Source organism: Stenella coeruleoalba (genome assembly GCF_951394435.1).
Source record: "Stenella coeruleoalba genome assembly, chromosome: 4".
NCBI classification, from domain to species: Eukaryota; Metazoa; Chordata; class Mammalia; order Artiodactyla; family Delphinidae; genus Stenella; species Stenella coeruleoalba.
In genome coordinates, this window is record NC_137149.1 from 135,529,114 (window position 1) to 135,551,573 (window position 22,460).

The following is a 22,460-nucleotide window of genomic DNA, read 5'->3' on the forward strand; positions in this document are numbered from 1 at the left end:
GAACCTGCACCCTGCAAAAAGGAGACCTCAAACACAGTAAGATAAGCAAAATGACAAGACAGAAAAACACACAGCAGATGAAGGAGCAAGATAAAAACCCACCAAACCTAACAAATGAAAGGGAAATAGGCAGTCTACCTGAAAAAGATTTCAGAATAATGATAGTAAACATGATCTAAAATCTTGGAAATAGAATACACAAAATGCAAGAAACATGTAACAAGGACCTAGAAGAACTAAAGATGAAACAAACAACGATGAACAACACAATAAATGAAATGAAAAATACTCTAGATGGGATCAATAGCAGAATAACTGAGGCAGAAGAATGGATAAGTGACCTGGAAGATAAAGTATTGGAAATAACTACTGCAGAGCAGAATAAAGAAAAAAGAATAAAAAGAACTGAGGACAGTCTCAGAGACCTCTGGGACAACATTAAACGCACCAACATTCGAATTATAGGGGTTCCAGAAGAAGAAGAGAAAAAGAAAGGGACTGAGAAAATATTTGAAGAGATTATAGTTGAAAACTTCCCTAATATGGAAAAGGAAATAGTTAATCAAGTCCAGGAAGCACAGAGAGTGCTGTACAGGATAAATCCAAGGAGAAATACGCCAAGACACTTATTAATCAAACTGTCAAAATTTAAATACAAAGAAAACATATTAAAAGCAGCAAGGGAAAAACAACAAATAACACACAAGGGAATCCCCATAAGGTTAACGCTGATCTTTCAGCAGAAACTCTGCAAGCCAGAAGGGACTGGCAGGACATAGTTAAAGTGATGAAGGAGAAAAACCTGCAACCAAGATTACTCTACACAGCAAGGATCTCATTGGGATTTGATGGAGAAATTAAAACCTTTACAGACAAGCAAAAGCTGAGAGAGTTCAACACCACCAAACCAGCTCTACAACAACTGCTAAAGGAACTTCTTTAGGCAAGAAACACAAGAGAAGGAAAAGACCTACAATAACGAACCCAAAACAATTAAGAAAATGGGAATAGGAACATACATATCGATAATTACCTTAAATGTAACTAGACTAAATGCTCCCACCAAAAGACACAGATTGGATGAATGGATACAAAAACAAGACCCATATATTTGCTGTCTACAAGAGACCCACTTCAGACCTAGAGACACATACAGACTTAAAGTGAGGGGATGGAAAAAGATATTTCATGCAAATGAAAACCAAAAGAAAGCTGGAGTAGCAATTCTCATATCAGACAAAATAGACTTTAAAATAAAAACTATTAGAAGAGACAAAGACGTACACTACATAATGATCAAGAGATTGATCCAAGAAGAAGATATAACAATTGTAAATATTTATGCACCCAACATAGGGGCACCTCAATAGATAAGGCAAATACTAACAGCCATAGTAGGGAAAATCGACAGTAACACAATCATAGTCGGGGACTTTAACACCCCACTTTCACCAATGGACAGATCATCCAAAATGAAAATAAATAAGAAGACACAAGCTTTAAATGATACATTAAATAAGATGGACTTAATTGATATTTATAGGACATTCCATCCAAAAACAACAGAATACATATTTTTCTAAAGTGATCATGCAACATTCTCCAGGATAGATTATATCTTGGGTCACAAATCAAGCCTTGGTAAATTTAACAAAATTGAAATTGTATCAAGTACCTTTTTCGACCACAATGCTATGAGACTAGATATCAATTACAGGAAAAGATCTGTAAAAAATACAACCACATGGAGGCTAAACAATACTTAATAACGAAGTGATCACTGAAGAAATCAAAGAGGAAATTAAAAAATACCTCGAAGCAAATGACAATGGAGACATGACGACTCAAAATCTATGGGATGCAACAAAAGCAGTTCTAAGAGGGAAGTTTATAGCAATACAATCCTACCTCAAGAAACATGAAACATCTCGAATAAACAACCTAACCTTGCACCTAAAGCAATTAGAGAAAGAAGAACAAAAAATCCCCAAAGTTAGCAGAAGGAAAGAAATCATAAAAATCAGATCAAAAATAAATGAAAAAGAAATGAAGGAAACGATAGCAAAGATCAATAAAACTAAAAGCTGGTTCTTTGAGAAGATAAACAAAATTGATAAACTGTTAGCCAGACTCATCAAGAAAAAAAGGGAGAAGACTCAAATCAATAGAATTAGAAATGAAAAAGGAGAAGTAACAACTGACACTGCAGAAATACAAAAGATCATGAGAGATTACTACAAGCAACTCTATGCCAATAAAATGGACAACCTGCAAGAAATGGACAAATTCTTACAAATGCACAACGTGCCAAGACTGAATCAGGAAGAAATAGAAAATACGAACAGACCAATCACAAGCACTGAAATTGAAACTGTGATTAAAAATCTTCCAACAAGCAAAAGCCCAGGACCACATGGCTTCACAGGCGAATTCTATCAAACATTTAGAGAAGACTTAACACCTATCTTTCTCAAACTCTTCCAAAATGTAGCAGAGGGAGGAACTCTCCCAAACTCATTCTACGAGGCCACCATCACCCTGATACCAAAACCAGACAAGGATGTCACAAAGAAAGAAAACTACAGGCCAATATCACTGATGAACATAGATGCAAAAGTCCTCAACAAAATACTAGCAAACAGAATCCAACAGCACATTAAATGGATCATACACCATGATCAAGTGGGGTTTATCCCAGGAATGCAAGGATTCTTCAATATACACAAATCAATCAACGTGATATACCATATTAACAAATTGAAGGAGAAAAACCATATGATCATCTCAATAGATGCAGAGAAAGCTTTCAACAAAATTCAACACCCATTTATGATAAAAACCCTGCAGAAAGTAGGCATAGAGGGAACTTTCCTCAACATAATAAAGGCCATATATGACAAACCCACAGCCAACATTGTCCTCAATGGTAAAAAACTGAAAGCATTTCCACTAAGATCAGGAACAAGACAAGGTTGCCCACTCTCACCACTCTTATTCAACATAGTTTTGGAAGTTTAGCCACAGCAACCAGAGAAGAAAAGGAAATAAAAGGTATCTAAATCGGAAAAGAAGAAGTAAAGCTGTCACTGTTTGCAGATGACATGATACTATACATAAAGAATCCTAAAGATGCTACCAGAAAACTACTAGAGCTAATCAATGAATTTGGTAAAGTAGCAGGATACAAAATTAATGCACAGAAATCTCTGGCATTCCTATACACTAATGATGAAAAATCTGAAAGTGAAATCAGGAAAACACTCCCATTTACCACTGCAACAAAAAGAATAAAATATCTAGAAATAAACCAACCTAAGGAGACAAAAGACCTGTATGCAGAAAATTATAAGAAACTGATGAAAGAAATTAAAGATGACACAAATAGATGGAGAGATATACCATGTTCTTGGATTGGAAGAATCAACATTGTGAAAATGACTCTAATACCCAAAGCAATCTACAGATTCAATGCAATCCCTGTCAAACTACCAATGGCATTTTTCACAGAACTAGAACAAAAACTTTCACTATTTGTATGGAAACACAAAAGACCCAGAATAGCCAAAGCAATCTCGAGAACGAGAAACGGAGGAGGAATCAGGCTCCCTGACTTCAGACTATACTACAAAGCTACAGTAATCAAGACAGTATAGTACTGGCACAAAAACAGAAAGATAGATCAATGGAACAGGATAGAAAGCCCAGAGATAAACCCACGCACATATGGTCACCTTATCTTTGATAAAGGAGGCAGGAATGTACAGTGGAGAAAGGACAGCTTCTTCAATAAGTGGTGCTGGGAAAACTGGACAGGTACATATAAAAGTATGAGATTAGATCACTCCCTAACACCATACACAAAAATAAGCTCAAAATGGATTAAAGACCTAAATTTAAGGCCAGAAACTATCAAACTCTTAGAGGAAAACACAGGCAGAACATTCTATGACATAAATCACAGCAAGATCCTTTTTGACCCACCTCCTAGAGAAATGGAAATAAACACAAAAATAAACAAATGGGACCTAATGAAACTTAAAAGCTTTTGCACCGCAAAGGAAACCATAAACAAGACCAAAAGACAACCCTCAGAATGGGAGAAAATATTTGCAAATGAAGCAACTGACAAAGGATTAATTTCCAAAATTTATAAACAGCTCATGCAGCTCAATAACAAAAAAACAAACAACCCAATCCAAAAATGGGCAGAAGACCTAAATAGACATTTCTCCAAAGAAGATATACAGACTGCCAACAAACACATGAAAGAATGCTCAACATCATTAATCATTAGATAAATGCAAATCAAAACTATAATGAGATATCTTCTCACACCAGTCAGAATGGCCATCATCAAAAATCTAGAATCAATAAATGCTGGAGTGGGTGTGGGGAAAAGGGAACCCTTTTGCACTGTTGGTGGGAATGTAAATTGATACAGCCACTGTGGAGAACAGTATGAAGGTTCCTTAAAAAAACTACAAATAGAACTACCATATGACCCAGCAATCCCACTACTGGGCATATACCCTGAGAAAACCATAATTCAAAAAGAGTCATGTACCAAAATGTTCATTGCAGCTCTATTTACAATAGCCCGGAGATGGAAACAACCTAAGTGTCCATCATCGGATGAATGGATAAAGAAGATTGGCACATATATACAATGGAATATTACTCAGCCATAAAAAGAAATGAAATTGAGCTATTTGTAATGAGGTGGATAGACCTAGAGTCTGTTATACAGAATGGAGTAAGTCAGAAAGAGAAAGACAAATACCATATGCTAACACATATATATGGAATTTAAGAAAAAAAGATGTCATGAAGAACCTAGGGGTAAGACAGGAATAAAGACACAGACCTACTAGAGAATAGACTTGAGGATATGGGAGGGGGAAGGGTAAGCTGTGACAAAGCGAGAGAGAGGCATGGACATATATACACTACCAAACTTAAGGTAGATAGCTAGTGGGAAGCAGCCGCATAGCACAGGGAGATCAGCTCGGTGCCTTGTGACTACCTGGAGGGGTGGGAGGGAGGGAGACGCAAGAGGGAAGAGATATGGGAACATATGTATATGTATAACTGATTCACTTTGTTATAAAGCAGAAACTAACACACCATTGTAAAGCAATTATACTCCAATAAAGTTGTTAAAAAAAAAAAAGAAATGAAACTCCTAAGAGAACGAAACTACAACCCACAGAGAGAAATTTTTTGCAAATCACTTATTCAGAATACATAAAGAATATTTGCAATTCCACAGTAAGAAAACCAATAACCCAGCTTAAAAATGAGCAAAAGATCTGAACAGACACCATTAAAGAAGCTATAAGAATGGCAAACAAGCATATAAAAAGACACTCAACATCATTTTTTATTAGGAAATGTACACTAAAACCACAGTGGGATACCACTACACACCTATTAGGATGTTTAAAATATATATATATATATATATAAAAATATATAATATATAAAATATATATGTGAGATGATATCTCATTTATATAATATATATATATATATAAAATCAGATAATACCAAATCCTGGTAAGAATGCTGAGCAACAGGAATTCTGATTCCACAGATTTTTAAACTGTACATTATTCATTTCATAACATGGGTTTGGTCATTTTCAAATAACCCCTTTTGTTTTTATTATAAAATTTCTAACGAATAATTTAGTCAGGTATGAATAGATTAAGATTAAGCATAGGAATCAGCTTTACTAAATGTATAATTACAATCCTTAACCTTGAATCAGAACAAGCCAACCAGCCAAACTGTACCATATAGCATGGTATCTGAGACAAACCTATCCATTCCTATTTGGGTAAGTCATAGTTATACCCATGTGGGACTGGAAGATATACACTACTGACTGGAAGAATCAAGGTATTGATAATTGTTAATAAAGACATGAGGTATCTGTATTATAAAATGATTTTTAATAACTTCCATAATACTTTTAGTATTTATTATATGCCAAGCACTATTATACATGCTTTGCTAGCTTATTCATGCATAAGAACAAATTACTAATATTAGGGTGAAATACCCTAAAATAGAATAACATCATCTTCTTTTCTCTTTTAAACTTCTGATGAAATTAAGATATTTAAAAATAGCTTTATCTAACTATGAATTAAATAATATTGATGGTTATTAGCCAAAAGGAAACTCCTGTGATTCAATTAAATATGAAAGGTGGCACAGGATAATTTTCTTGAATGTTCATACCTAATGGATATTTGTCAAGATAAAACACCGTCATTACAGCGTGCCTAAGAAGAGAATATTGTAAACTTTTCACAATGTTAAGACAACTTGCTCAATTTTAAATATATGTTCATGTAAAAGCACAGTTAAAATAAAAATAAATAGTAGTTGAATATACAGAAAAGGGCAAGTATGGCAAAACACACTATTCTAGAACATGTTACTTAACAATAACCATAATTATGTGTATTAGAGTCTACCAGTTGAAAAGAACAAAGTGTTTATTTTGGTGTTAACACTATTTTCCTTTCATATTTTAGCTTAAAATATTGTCAAATAAGAATAAACATTAAGAATAAAATTTGCATTAGCCTAGAGTGGTAAGAAAAAAAAAAAGGAAAGGAAAGGATTTTTACTGAGCTGCCACCAACATGCACAGTGAAATGTGATGGGAGATCCAGTTCAGTTGAAGGTACGAGGAAAAGAATGATGAGACTCAGGAAAAAAAAAAAAAAGAAAGAAAGAAAGATTCTAGTGATCAACTGTTTAACTCCCGGTGGTCTAAACGGAACTGTGGACTCCGACTGTGAAAGAAAGAACCCCTAAAAATAAAACTGTTTCTTACAAAAAGATGCTACAGAGAAGGCAGTTTTGGTTGTACAATAATTAGATTTTGAGGGAGAAAAGAACAGAACACTGCTTTAGATGTTATTAGGGGCAATAATACTTAATGATACATCTCAGTTCTAATTTTACTTAAATTATAAAATTGCAAGCCCTAGTGTTTCCTCGCACCCCTCCTCCCTCACTCCATCAGCGTTTTGCAAAGTGTTCTCCTTCATTAACTAAATTGTTGTCTAGGCAGACATCTTGACTTTGAGAAAATGGATGGCAGGGGATTTGCTTAATAGAGGACTTAACAGAGTCTTCGCACAGAACAGAAACATGATGTTGGTTCTGAAAGAAATTTATAGCCCTGCTGAACAGAGGTTCCGCTACCAGCAGAAGAAACTGCTCTAGAGGCGGGATGACTAATATGTCACCACATCAGCGGTTCCTTTATGGAAGCTGAAGAAGAACATCCAAATAAATCAGATTTGTCACAGGCCTGAAAACCATTAGGCATGTCAGCTGGGATCTGAACTGGTGTCCCAAAGCAATGGATTGGAAAGTTCTGACTGCACTTTTCCAGAATCCTCATCCACAGCAACCCAGGAGCCGTTTTGGTGGCTCATACCTTACACGTTAACCCTAAGGATGTTAACTAGGTGTGGCTTCCAGATCATCACAGCTGTTTTGTTTATTTTAGAAGGCAAACTAAGGACTGGATACAGAGAGAACAACATATGCTGCAGCTTTTCTTTGTATATCAGGGGCTTTTCTAGAGTTATAATTCCACCCAACACATACTACAGTAATAAGCAGCCATTGTTTTTTGAAATAGGTCAAGAAAATGTTAGTTTAGTGACTAACCGATTCTTTCCAGTAAAAGGGTATTATTATAAAAATTACTATGTCACATACACAGTAAGAGGGCCTCACTAATTATATATTTAACAGTATTTATATATAGCTAATAGATATATATGTAATATATAAACTAATTAATTTAGTTTTGATGTCTAGCAAATAAGTTGGGATCAAATAAGTAAAAAAAAAACTATTCAAAAAGGAAAAAAAAGATCATTTTAAGTTTATAATACTGATGTTTCTCTTCTGCAGAAAGTTTATAAAATATACCCTGGAACATGGAAAAGCAGTATCATAGATATAATAAATATTTTTTGAATCCTTCAGGGTTTACATTTTATGGGAGGGAGTGGTTTTTGGCTTACAAAATTTTTTAGATATAAGAGTTGTGACTCTTCCATCCCAACATATAAATAGATGGTTGTATTAAAAAGTGTAGGATACCTTGTCCATCTGCAAAGCAAATGTCCCAACATGATTAGAAATGATTAGAAAATAAATGTGCAAATTTCCAACAAAAATGTCCTTTCTTTTCACAAATACTTCTAATTTAATTCATCCAATTCATTATAGCCTTATATAAAATAGATCAAGGATTATTAAAATAAATCAAAGATAATTAAAATAATGAGATGTTGGGGGAGAAAAAACACACTTACATTGAACTCCACTGATCTCTGACCCTGAGATGTCTTTTCTGACATATAGTTACTTTATTTGAACAACAAATAATTTATATTCTTTGAAAGAATTTGTCTAGATGAATAACTGTGCATGTATACATCTCCTCCACTAACTGGGAACTTCTTCATTCATTAAACATATTTATTTACTGGCTGTTTGACACTAGGGATTCAAAGATGAAAGGCATCTGTTCCATGATCAGAGAACTTTAGATTCTCACAGCAAGACGACTGTGCACTCAAACAACACACTATGCTTAGAAAACGTTTATGATGATGGTAGATACAAAGTGCATTGGGAGTGTAGGAGACAGAGCATCTGCAGTTGTAAGAATGTGTTTAAATAACTTCTATATAAAGAATTGTGGAACAACAAAACAATAAATGCGTGATATGAAATATTGACAACGACCATATTCCTACATGTTTTCTTAACTTTTAATGATGACTTTTTACTAAACTGCTGCTTTAAAAACTAGATACTTAGCAGTCCTAGGAGCATTTGAATCACTCTAAAGCGTTATGGAAGTCTTCACAGAGCAGATAGAATCTGAGCTGAGAACTAGAGGCTGTGTAGAAAATTATTTGTTAAGTATGCAAAGGCTGGGAAAGATAACACATTTAGGTGAGCAGCAAGGAGCAGAAAGAGGTAGTCCGGACTTCCCTGGTGGCACAGTGCATAAGAATCCGCCTGCTAATGCAGGGAACACGGGTTCGATCCCTGGTCCGGGAAGATTCCACATGCCGCAGAGCAACTAAGCCCCTGCACCACAACTACTGAGCCTGTGCTCTAGAGCCTGTGAGCCACAACTACTGAAGATCGCGCGCCTAGAGCTCATGCTCTGCAACAAGAGAAGCCACCGCAATGAGAAGCCTGGCGCACCACAACGAAGAGTAGTCCCCCCCACCGCTCGCCACAGCAGGAGAAAGGCCGCACACAGCACCAAAGACCTAACTCAGCCAGAAGGAAGGGAGGAAGGGAGGAAGGGAGGGAGGGAGGGAGGGAGGGAGGGAGGGAGGGAGGAAGTAAGGAGAGATAGTCCAAGCAGGGGAACAACTTGGACGTAGGTGTGGGCTTAGGTTATAGTAACGGGTTCAGAGGGATAGTAGTTCAATATTGATGAATCAGAACACAAAAATAAGGGAAGAATAATATTGAGAGTAGAAAGGAAAGGACAGTAAAGAAAAGTGTAGGATTTTTTAATTTGATCCCTTGAATCTCTCGAAGATTTCCTATATATTGTAGTCATTCAAGAAAAGTGGATGGCATAGCACAGGGAGATCAGCTTGGTGCTTTGTGACCACCTAGAGGGGTGAGATAGGGAGGGTGGGAGGAGACACAAGAGGGAAGAGATATGGGGATATAGGTATACATAGAGCTGATGTACTTTGTTATAAAGCAGAAACGAATACACCATTGTAAAGCAATTATACTCCAATAAAAAGAAAGAAAAGTGGATGAATGAATAAATTAATACTCTGAAAGTACTGAATCATCTTGACAAAATATTATACAGATCTTATTACGTAGCCACCTTCCTGTGACAGTATAAAGAGTCAACTCTACTCGAGATATGAATTAGTCTGTGTCTGCCAAGAAATTAATGCCAACAGGGTATTAAATGTACAAAATATGTATTGGGAACTGAACAGAAGGCAGAAGGAGACTTCATGCCATAATGCAGGTCTGATGCCTGTGAAATGAGAGGGGGAAGGAAGGAGGATTAAGTAGAATGTCTCCAGCATAGTTGCAAGAAAGATTTGGTCAGGCCCATACAGAGTCCTCAAGCCAAAGTCATCCGTAAGAGGAGTCCTGCATCTCACTCAATAAGCCAGCTTTAGTATGGCAGCAGGTTTAGTCATTGGTTGGGAGCAGGCCATGGGAAGCAGGGCTTGGCAACAAATACAACGTTGGATCCAGAGGGGCAGCAGCTGGGGCCAACAGTCCATTATACTCTTCACAGCAGGAGATCTGCGTGGCACATTTTCATGGCTGCCACAATACATAAATCTAAATGAAATGTTCTCTGAAGACTGATTAAAAAACAGAATTAAAAATCATGTAGAGACCATGTTCCCACAATATCAAGAAAGAATGCTCTGTCTCTTAATTGATCCTCTTCTTTGTGCAGCTAGAGCTCCCTGTGGTCTCATAACAGAGCACAGAAAACAAAGCACTGCATTTCCCTGAAATCGTAGCTGTGGCATTAAGGAGACCGACACAGAGGCCCTATGAGTAATTGTAGCTATATTTGGGGGGAAAACTTCCATTTCTCATGTTCTCTTTTATGATTTGGAAGAAAAAGAGGTATTTTTTGTTGTAAAATGTATTTCAAAGTTTTTATTATTTTCAAAAGTTTAGCTTTAGGGAAAGCAAGACTTTTCATAGATATATGAATATTATCCAAGGAACACTAGAGGAACTAAAGTTTACATAGCATTTAAAAACATAAACCAGAGGGTTTACAAATATAACATGAGTGAAATTAGTCTCATTTGCACTAAAATGTTCTTCATATATTCAATGCTTATGACCATATTATGAGCCAAGCATTGAAGGATATGCTAAAAATTAAAAATAATTTTTTAAAAAGTATATAATAGGTCCCTTGTCTTTGAGGGCCTCACAGCATAATGGAGGAGTTTAAAATAGGAATTACAATAGCATGAACATTGCTTCAAAGTTGACATAAGAGGAGAAGGCATGTCATTGGTGAGTTCTAAGCAGGCCTCATAGAATAGCTACTTGGTATGAGTTAGGAAGTAGCATTAGGACAACGGGGAGGGAAAGGGTCTTCTAAGCAGAGGGAACAGGATATGCAAACACAAAGAGTGGAAAAGGTCAAGGAACCATACATAAATCACTATGACTAGAGGGCAGAAATATAGAGGAAGTGAGTATGAGACCTCACATGGTATGAAAATACTTTATTTTTTTCCCTTCTTTTTATAGACAATATAGGACCATGGAAGAATTTTGATGAAGGAAGAGCCATGATCTGGTCTGTAAGTCCAGTATATTTGTTACATACATTAAGGGGATGAGAGTGGTATAGATAGAATGGGGTAGAGGGGACATTAAGTAAATTATTATAAAATTCTGAATAAAATATGACAAGCAGTGGCAACAGCAGTAAAAAAGGGTCAGTATGAAAAATATTTAGGATGATATACTGCATTCCCCACGAATGATTAGAGGCAGTGGAACAGAGGGAGAGAGATTCAGTGTGCCTTCCTGACTGTGGCGTGGGAACTTGGGTGGCACTACTCACAGAGAGAAGGGTTCTAGGACAAATTCCCTATTGGACAGATAGGGGAAGTGTCTGCTTAGCAGCTAAAACTATGAAAAACATCTTTATCTGAATAATATTTTTAAATTTATTTTCATCTTTAATATATCATTCATTTATTCACCAAGTATTCAGTGTCTTCTTTATGCCAGGAACTGTTCTAGTCTAAAAGGGTAAATCAATGTTCAAATGGACAAGAATATTTGCCCTTTACTAGCTAATATTCTAGTGGGGAGAGTTAGGAAACAAAAACAGCTAAGATACATAATATGAAAGATTTTATGAGAGTGGTTTGGAAAATAGTGAAGGACGAATGAAAGTGCAGGGGCTATTTTAAGATGGAGGCCTGAGAAGCCCACACTGAGAAGGGGTCAGCTGAGCAGGGACATGAGTAGGTAAGGGAGATCTGTGGGACACTGGGGAAAAAAGGAGCATTGTGGGCGCAAGACTCAGCATGTACTAAGGCTTGATGGTGTGAGTAGGTCCAGCGTGTGCAAGGGACAGCAAGGAGCCTGGTGTGACTGCAGCAAAGTAAGAGAAGGGGAGATTGGTAGGAGGTGTGGTCGAATACATAAGAGGAGGCTTAATTATGGGGGCTTTAATTTTTATTTTAAGTAGGATGAAAAGCTGTCATGTGAAAGTGTCATCTTCCCTGGAACACTTAAAAAACCCTTTCTTTAAATCTCAGATTTTCAATATACTTTTTAATAATATGCATCCTGGGTTTTGTTAATATTGCTTTTTTCTTTTCATAGACTAGACTACATTAATTTGAATTAACAGCTGAGGCTAAAAATCAGCCATTTGGGCATACTTAATGTTTTGCCTCAATGCCTCAGTATTATTTGGAAAATTTTTTATCATTGTGATTTTAATTTTTGTTTATAATTAATGTTTATTTTTATTCACAAATATATTTCAATTTATACTTATTTTTTATAGTGAAAGCACATTGAAGAGATTAATATGATGGCTCAAACACTTCTATATAAATAACAACACTGACAGAATCAGAAGGTTGTCAGTTAGCAAGGTAATAAAACAGTATGAATTCAATATAAGAAAGTCACTGTTCAGGGTATGAATATTTCAAATATAAATGTATCAGTTCCCTTTTAAGGATAAATATAGAATGTTAGTAGATGTTTTATAACTGAGGTTTCCAAAATCAAATGTTTTGGGGAAACTGTTTAATTAAACAGAGTTAGTTGGATTTCTTTAGTACAGGACAAGGCAGATCTTTGTAGAAATGAATCTCCAAAAGAGGTGCATATAGTATGTTATGTTTCTCAAGTTTATTTGTCCACAGCCCTTCCTTTAACAGTGTCTCTCACCAAGACACTGGAAATCACATTTGATTGCCACCGAATATGTGAATCTGGAATTCTGTGTAGAGACCCCTTCAGGAAATACCGTTTTAGATGTCGTTATATTATGCATCACTACAGTGGGTAACTATTACTGCTACTACTGCTAATAATTCATACTTACACAGCTTTCACTATGTGCCAGATACTATTCTAAGTGTTTGACACATATAGACTCTTCTAATCTTAGTAACATCTCTATGAAGCTGGTGTGCTATTATTCTATTCACTTCAGTGATGAGAAAACTGAAACACAGAGAGGTGAAATTACTGGCCAATATCACAAAACTCATAAGTAGCTGGACCAGGCAGCCTGGTTCCATAAATTATGCTCTTAGCCTCTTGATGTACTACCTCTCAAATAAATCATTGGTATATCCCTTGTCAGAGATTAGCTGTAGCCATCTCTGTTACAATTCTAGGACATATGCTCTTCTATTTCATTCCAAGTGTTATAGTCTATCTACTCTCTGTTTTTATCTCATTCTGTGCACCACACATGTCTACCTGTGCCCCACTTGGGTCCTATGCTGAGAGGCAAATTCTCAATCTCTGTAATTCCTTGAAATTTATTATTTGAAAATTCAACCTTTTCTCCTAATTACACCATCTTTACCAACTTTGTTAAAATTAGTATCACTATTTTTGTTTCTAGAATTGCAATTGCACAAATGCTGAAATTGCAATACTTCTCCTATATGAGAATCTTCTGTCAGTTTCCTTTGTTTTCTTTGCTGACATGGGAAAGCTTTTATAAACATACTGATGTTCTGTCTCTCCTTACCTCTCTCTCCAATTTTGTTCCTTTAACAAATACTGACAAAAGATATTGTTCTAGTACCTGGACATCACCAAAAAAAGATACTTGTTTTTGTTTGGCTTATATTCTAATGGTGAGAGGCAGATGTTAAACCATAAACATCGTTAGGGGGTCAATTCTATTGTGTATAAGGAGATAAATGCTATGGAAAAAGTAATCAGAGATCAGGAAAAATGGGTTGATGGTGTAGTTGTAATGCTGAACAAGGGATAAAAGTATATTTTGTTGAGAAAGTTAACTGTGGGGAAAACTTGAGGGAGATGAAAGATTTAGCTCAAATTCAAAAAGAAATCTGACAGAAGAAAATTCCAGGCTGAGGGCTGGCGGAGACGTCTGAAGACAGGAGCTTGTCTGGAATATTCCTAGAACTGTACAGAGGCTAACGTGCTGTGATGGAGTGAGAGAGGAGAGGGAGGTAGAGCTATGGTCAGAAAGGTAAGGTGACCTAGACCTCGTAAGCCATCATGAGGAATTTAGCTTCTACATTTAGTGAATGGGGGAGCCACTGTAGGGCTTTGAATGGAGAAGAGACATCATCTGATTTATGCATTTTAAGAAGTTACTCTGGTTTCTTAGGTTGAGTATAAAGAGTGGGGCCATGGGGATAGCTTATAAGAGTCAAATCAAAGATACCTGTTAGAAGCTACTATGTAGCCACATGAACAATGATATGCTTTGAATCAGAGTAGGAGTGATAGAAGCAGGAAAATTGGTGGATACATGCATCTATATTTGAGGCGAGAGAGTTGAGAGGCAAAAAATAAAATGAAAAGACAAATTGAGAACTATTATCTATCTATCTATATACTATTTAAAGATAAAGAATTAGATGAGCTCATGGAAGATGAACTGAATGTAGATGGAGCAAAGGGGAGAGCCAAGACTGAGGCTTGGGACACTAGAACTGAGAAGACTAAAAGAAGAGGAAGAACCAGAAGTAGCTGGGTAGGAATGTCCAGTGAGTGAAAGCAAAGCCAGGAGATTGTGGTGTCCCGGGAGCCGAGGGAAAATCATGTATTAAGGAGGAGGAAGTACCCTTAATTAGCAAGGACTGTGCTGCTCCTGCCCTCCAACCCCACAAAGATTATGGAAATCCTGGCTTCCATCCATTGTGCAAGCATGTTCCTGAACAAATGATGGGGCTAGAAGACTTACTAGAGGTCAGTCTTCCAGGTGGTTTATTACCTGCCAAATGCTCCTGCCATTGCTCAAAAGTCCTTTATTCTGTGCTTCTTGCAAGCATCTTCCTTTACACTTTGCTCCTCCTGTGGATGTTTTGCTCCTTGATTGTCTTAAGCTCCATAGAGATGATTTACATCAAGATGTGGGAAAGGATCAACTCATTTTCTGATTGGCTGAAACCAAAGAAAGAAAAAATAAAATATTTTGATTTCAACCATAGATATGTTCTTTTTAAGCCTTCAAATTTGTAATAAATTACCTGAAACTGGTAGTTCAAGGTCATTCTCTCTCCCTGAGAATTTTAAATTTGGTTCAAACCAAAAAAAGAATTACTAGTTTCACATTACAGCATTGTAGCACTATGCTCTTATTATACAACTTCTGTCCTATCTTTCACAGAAAGAATGCTGTATAAAAGTATAGGATGGTAAGCAATTTAGCAATGATAGTGAAACATTGATTAGCCCTTAGCTTCACCTTCCTCAGGAACTCCTCAGTATAATTTTGTGTAACTGCAATACATAAGAAGCAAATATAGGACAACTATTTAGCATATCCTTTTTATCATTACACTGTCAAATACAGAAAGAACAGTTTTTTGGTGGGTTTTTTTGGTGCTCTGAATATCCCTGGCTAGAAAAAGACATTCTCACATACTTAATTTTCAATTAGTTCAAGGATGAGTCTCTGCATCTGTGTTTTATTTAGCCTATCCAGAGGGCATCTTCACCTTGTTCTTCCCCAGTATAATTACTGTTATTATCAACAGGTGAGAAATAAACTAATTTTGATTAAAGTCCAATTAGTATCAATGCTTAGCATATAGGTATAAAGTGTGCAGACTACATAGAAACATTTTTATGACTGGTATTCATGTGCTAACAACTGAAGAAAATGGAATATACCATTATCATTTCATTTTAAAAACACCCTATGGATTTGCTTAAGGAGTAAGCAACTTCAAAAGCCAAGAATATTGTAATTAAACAGTTATATTTTGGATATGCAATAATTGTTCTGCAATATTTTTTCCTAAGTGGCCAATAGAAGAGTATTTTATGGTTTTATATACACTTATCATTAAATTAACTTGTCCAGGGTAACCAGCTTTCCTCAGCAGAGGTCAAGATTTGAACTTTATCAGAACTTGGCGCAGAATAGCACATTTCATGAAATCTGCTGCAAGTCGAATATTCAGTTATCTATATTTTAGTAAAGTTGTGAATTCTAAAATGGTATCCCCAAAGGGAAATACTAACCATTTCTTTCTGAATAGCTTCATTTTTAACATTAAAAATTAAAATAATAAACTTGCACTGTGACTTCTTTGTCAAGGTTATCCAAGTTCTCTTCTCACTTCAAAATTTTCTTTTATATATTACAATGAATTTTTATAACGTGTGATTTCATAAAACAGTCAATGCGTTGCATTTCATATTTCTCTCTAGGAATTCTGTCTTTTAAACAAGTATTCACAAAGAAGTATTACTTAGAAAATAAAGGGGTAAAAATTATAAGTAAGCAAATCAATGATCAACTCAAATTCAGAATGTCGGTTATTTCTTGGGGAGAGCTGGGATAATTCATTTGAGAAGAGGAACAGTGTCTGGGAGCAAGTGTCTACCTCTGTCCCAGTGTTTTACTTATCTAATAGACCACTGACTCCAATTTGAAGGGACTTTGTTCTTTTTCCTTGGTGATTTGATCACCGTCTGCTCTCCAGGAGAGGCAATGACAAATATTTGAAGTGATTACATAGATTTGACAAGTATTAAGGTGGGAATAGGTAGTATTACTAATCATATTTTGAAGAGGAAAGAAACTAACAATTGGTACAGTTATAAATTTCACTATCATGTAAAAACTAATACTCCTGGAAATCAACTGAACCTTCAAAGATTTTGATACTGCCCAGGTAAGTGAAATGGAGTTGATCACCCCAACATGACTGTACCCTCCTCTCTGTTATACTAGCTTCCTTTTCTCCCATCAGCCATATGAGATTGTACTTGCTTTCTAGGCACTTTCTAGTACCCGTGGACACCAGCTTTCTCATAATTAAATGAACCCAAAGTCTGAGCTTCCAGGATTCATCATTGGGAAGCAATGCATTATTCAAAGCAAACATTTCAATGTACTTTGTTAACCTCAATCAATGAACTGGAGTCAGAAAACATGTCTTGAAATCCCAGCTTTGCCACTTACTAGTGAGGTTTCAGCAAATCATTTTACTTGTCACGCTAAATCCTTTGTGAAATAAACATGGTGCCAATAATAAAAGAAAGAAATTTACTTCATCTTCTGCATATCAAATTGCTCTTACACAAATCAGATTTAACATATAGCTGTGTTTTGAAGATTAAATGAGATAATATGTGAAAGTGCTTGGTAACTACTAAAGCACTCTACAAATAAGAGCTATTGTTATATATGACTTTCCTTTTTATATTAAGTAATTTTCCACTAAACAGAGTCTCTGTCATTCACATTCAAAGAATTGTATTTTCTCTTATAATCCCTTTATTATTAAATGATATCTTTTTCAGAGCTGATAAATATCTCTTGAAAAAGATAACCCTTGTTCTTAAGTTATAAAGACTTAACCACAAAATGAATTAAATTTCAGTGAAATAAGTGAATAATATGGCATGTTTTGCATTAAATACTTGTCTAACATAACAAAAAAATAGCATTCATAATACAGCCTTACAGGAGATAGAATACTTATAAGTTGTGGAATCATTTATTATAGAAGAGTGAGCCCAGCAAACATGGAGAAAAGCGAGACCTCTCTATTTAGTATCTTTCTCATTCTGAACCTGATTATTTTTTTATATTTAGGTTTGACTTAGACATAAACCATGTTTGTTCAGTTTACTATAAATATGCATAGTATGTTTCAATTTCTCTTTAAAATCAGAAAACAAAAATGTGTAAATGATGGAGAATCAGCATATTAATGAATTACCATAGATATGAGGTAATATTTGGGATCATGGAGATTACACGAATAAAATAAGAATGACTTTTGAAATTACAGACTTCACCAACTTTGAAAGTATACATAGTCTTTTGATATTAGTCATTTGATAACAAATTTGGACTTTTTTTTTGGAAGAATCTTTTTATCCAAAAAAGAATGTCTCAGTAACCAGGTACTGATCTCATTCTAAGAGACTGAAATAAGTTGAAATATGTTATACAAACGAATATGTATTCAATTGTATAAAAAACACATGTATGTAGACAAAGCAGTATAAAATAATAATAATGAAGGGTTTCCAACTAAATTGTTAGATACTGATATCAGCGAGCACATCTCGTCATTTTTTGAACTCCGATTGCCTTTGCACACTGCAATGGTATCATATGGGTGCTGAATAAATACTTCTTCACTGGTCGCACAGAGCCTGAAAAACACGAATGAGTCATGTCCCATGCCTAAAACCTGGCATAATTTAGATATGAAAATATTTTTAAGTAACTTTAGCTTCTTAAGAACTAAATTATAAAGCAGTTGGGAATGTTTTTCTTTATTTCTGAAACCATTCTGAGTGCTTTACACTTAAGGAAATGTCTTATTTTTTAACAGCTTTATTGAGATCTAATTGACATAAAGTAATCTGGCTATACTAAAAGTGTAAATTGTGATACAGTTTGACAAATTTATGTACCCATGAAATGCTTTTATGAATCCATGAAACAAATAAAGATAATGCATGTACTATTACTTCTAAACATGTCCTCATAAATTTTGGAATCCTCCCCTATTTTGTTACATGTATCTATTTGTCTATCTTTATGCCAACACCACACTGTTATTACTGTAGATTTTTAAGTCTTGAATCTGTGGGTTTATAGTTTTCATCAAATTTGGAAAATGTTCATCCAATATTTCTTCAAATACTTTGTCTGCTCCTCCACCGCTACCCCCGATCAGGGACTCCATCTACACATTTTAGGTCACTACAGGTCACCCACAACTCACTGACGTCCTGTTCTTTTTTTAAATTCTCCTTTCTCTCTGTATTTGAATTTCAATAGATTCTACTGGTATGTCTTCAAGTTCACTGGTCATTTCTTCTGCAATATGTAGTCTAGTTTTTAATCCTAACCCATATATTTGTCAGGCAAGAAATAGTTCTCAGTTCTAGAAGTTTGATTTAGGTCTTTTTGTTACTTCCCTGCCCTTACTTAACGTTCTAAAAATATAGAAAACCATTATAATAATTGTTATGATGTTTTGTCAGCGAATTCTAACATCTGTGTTAGTTTTAGGTCAGTTTTAACTGATTCTCCTCATTATGGATAGTATTTTCCTGCTCTTTTGTATCCCAGGTTATTTATGATTGGGTGCCAGACACTGTAAATTTTACCTTTGGGGCTGTATAATTTTGTATTTCTATAAATATTAATTAATTTATTTATTTGGCTGTGCAGGGTCTTAGTTGTGGCATGCGGGATCTTCATTGCAGCGTGCGGGATCATTTTTTAATTGCAGCATGCATGCAGGATCTAGTTCCCTGACCAGGGATCTAACCTGGGCCCCCTGCATTGGGAGCACGGAGTCCTAACCATTGGACCACCAGGGAAGTCCCAGGATGCAGTCAATTTAATTGTGAAGAATTTGATCCTTTTAGGTCTTGCTTTTAAGAGTTTTTAGGTATGAAAGAACAGCATTTAGTTTAGATTTAATTATTCTGAGGACTCTACCTAATTCTCCATGAACTGTACAGTTTTTTTAGTCTGGCTGTTGGGAAAGGACACTATTGCTGGCCCTGTGTGCCTGCCAGGGACTGTTGCTTCTCATCCTTTCAGCTGTTTCTTGCTTGCTTAGGGTATTTTCCTCATATACAATGCATTAATCAATAATCAGCTGAATAAGCAAGAAAGACCCTTCTACAGGGCTCCAGTATTCTCTTTTTGTTCTACTCTTTCTTCTCCCATACTCTATCTGGAGAACTCTAGTAGCCTTGGTCTCCCCAAACACTCAGCTCTGTCCTTAAATCAGGAGTCTTCCATGCTCTGCCAGGGTTCCTTTTCCCCGAGCAACCTGACAACTATCTCAAGACAGTAAACTGGGACAATCATAGGACTAACCTAGTTTATTTCTTGGCTCTCTGGGATCACTGTACTTCACTGCCTGATGGAATTGTATTGCAAACCTTTGTTTCATAAGTTTTGATTCTGGATGTTTCAGATAGGAGGATATATCTGGTCCCTGTTATACCTTCTGGACGAGAAATAGAACTTGGATGTGTTTTTAAACAAAATTTACAAAAAATCAAACTATAAAAACTTCATTGAGAGAAATGTTTTCTGGAAATCATCAATATGAATGGAACATAAAGTTATATCTGAACAATCCTTGCAGAATTTCCTGAACTTATGATACTTCTCAAAATCACTAAGACCTCTCGGGCTAATATAAAGGCATATCCATTACCAACAGCTGTTTCCTTTAAACTGCTGACCGGCCCCCTGCAGGGTATTTGGAGAATGTGTTTGTATTCATGTGACAAATGGAGCAACTATATCATATCTGAATTGATTAAAAATTGAGAAGAATGAAATTTATCAGAGAGGGACTCTCCTGTTGGTCCAGTGGTTAAGAATCCACTTGCCAATGCAGAGGACACGGGTTCAATCCCTGGTCCAGGAAGATCCCACGTGCCACGGCGCAACTAAGCCTGTGCGCCACAATTACTGAGCCCACGTGCTGCAACTACTGAAGCCTGCACGCCTAGAGCCTGCACTCCGCAACAAGAGAAGCCACCACAATAAGCCCGTGAACTGCAATGAAGAGTAGCCCCCACTTGCCGCAACTAGAGAAAGCCCACACACAACAATGAAGACCCAATGCAGCCAAAAATTAAATAAATAAATAAATAAAATTTTTTAAAAAGAAAGAAATTTATCAGAGAAAAAAAGAACATTTAATTGGGCAGTCAACAACTTAATTTCAAAACTACTCTAAGATGTTTTGAGGGTTTTTGTTTGTTCGTTTTTTATTGAATAGCTAAAAATGATACTGAAATTAATTAAGAAGAAAAAGTTTGTGTTATACTGCTAAATGTTCCCATAAAGAAGTTTTAAAAATTCCATATATGACGGCAAACAATTCAACTCAGATGTTAATACGCATGCAGAAAAATTTTACGTTTTTTCAAAATGTTTTCAGAATTTATTGTTAAAAATAATTATAAACTGCTTTATTGGAAATTGATTAGAAAATAGTTTTTACCTTCTCAGTGGATCTTTTTGGATCTGTTTATATCTTTTATGAACTTCACCAAAAATATACTTTATTGTTGAATTTAATAGCATATATATCTCATTTTTAGAGGCGTCCACATTGCAGATTTTTAAAATAGTTTTTAAATTGCGAATTCAAAGAAAATCTCAGAAAGAATGACAAAAGCAAGCTTTCAGATATGTTTCCATTTCTAGTGAATAGTAAGCAGTGACAACTCTATTCTTATCAACATATTCTATGCCAGACAACACCTGTAAAGAAAGCCTACGTGGAACATTAAGTATCTGGAAACAGGAAAATTATTTCCACTGATGGGCAGCTGAAATGCACCGAGAAGACAGAGAGAGTAATGGTGTCTCTGCATTTATTTTGAAAAACCTGTGACAGCACCATTCTTTTCCTTGATAGACAAACATAATCTTTGAAATATGTTTGGAGATTCCTTCCACTCAGCTTTTCTCTTTCAAGGCTGCCTTTGATCACAAGCCAAACCTAACTGAATGGAAAACAATTGTTCCTTGTATATCATAGCTAACCTACTATTTTATCTTTCATTACTGGATTTTGATTTGTATTTGAATGAATGTTAACAGGAGCTTTAAACATGCATTATATATACCTTGCTCATTCTGTCTCTAATCCTACTATCCATGTATCAGCACAGCAATAATTATTGTTGATCCATTATTAAGAATAAAAATGCAAACGCCCTTATCCTACTAAATTTCAATTCATTTTATAACAATCAAAAATGTCCCAAGTACAATCATGTTATATCCCTAAGCGTCAATATCATCATGTAAATTAAATAGGTCAAACTTCTGTGCTCTTATTCTTCCACATATTTTCAGTTACTTTGGCAAATAGCAGAGTAAATTGTTTTCCAGCAATTGTTTGCAGCATAAAAGGAATTCTGAATTCACAGTTAATGAAATCCATATATTAGAATTCTTGCCATTTCTATAGATCAAGAGTACCAAATTTACTCTAAATTTTTTATTCAGCAGAAAGAGCATTATAAAATATAGTTTCACAGATATGATTCATGTATGTTAGCAGTATTAATTCAGGATGGGAAAGTAATTGCATTTCCTGTCTCAATATTAATATTTTGTGACTTGTGTTTATAGCTAACCAAGAGAAATGTACTACCACCATATCTGTAGA

At 35.5% G+C, this 22,460-nt stretch overlaps 1 long non-coding RNA gene across 1 annotated transcript in view; it reads right to left on the reverse strand.

Annotated features, from left to right (window-relative positions):
• LOC307185976 overlaps positions 1-22,460 on the reverse strand; it is a 48,394-nt gene that overhangs the window by 13,046 nt on the left and 12,888 nt on the right. The window contains exon 2 of the long non-coding RNA XR_013828222.1: positions 15,041-15,210. This is a non-coding gene — a long non-coding RNA (uncharacterized lncRNA). The remainder of the gene's footprint in view (positions 1-15,040; positions 15,211-22,460) is intronic.